Raw genomic sequence first — 325 nt, forward strand, 5'->3', positions numbered from 1 at the left:
GGTAAAATCATCTACATAATAGAATTTAAGCCGCTAGCAGCTAGAAGGAATAACATGATGCCTTGTGGAAGTTGAAAAGGCAAATTCAACTCCAGAGGTACGATTGGAAAGGAAAAAATTAATGAATACACCCTGTTCCCGCATATGCCACGAAATGGTAATTGCTGAAGAATGTGGTATCACCATGTAATATCACAAAGAAAACGACTAATACTAAGTTATGGAGTCAGATATGATGTAATTTTCATAATGTGCAAGGGGAGACAGTTGTGTTTTGGGGACGAGGAATCCAATTTGGGAAATTTAATGTTAGCACATTGAGGGA

The sequence above is a fragment of the Penaeus monodon genome, chromosome 15, assembly GCF_015228065.2.
Source record: "Penaeus monodon isolate SGIC_2016 chromosome 15, NSTDA_Pmon_1, whole genome shotgun sequence".
In the NCBI taxonomy this organism is placed as follows: Eukaryota; Metazoa; Arthropoda; class Malacostraca; order Decapoda; family Penaeidae; genus Penaeus; species Penaeus monodon.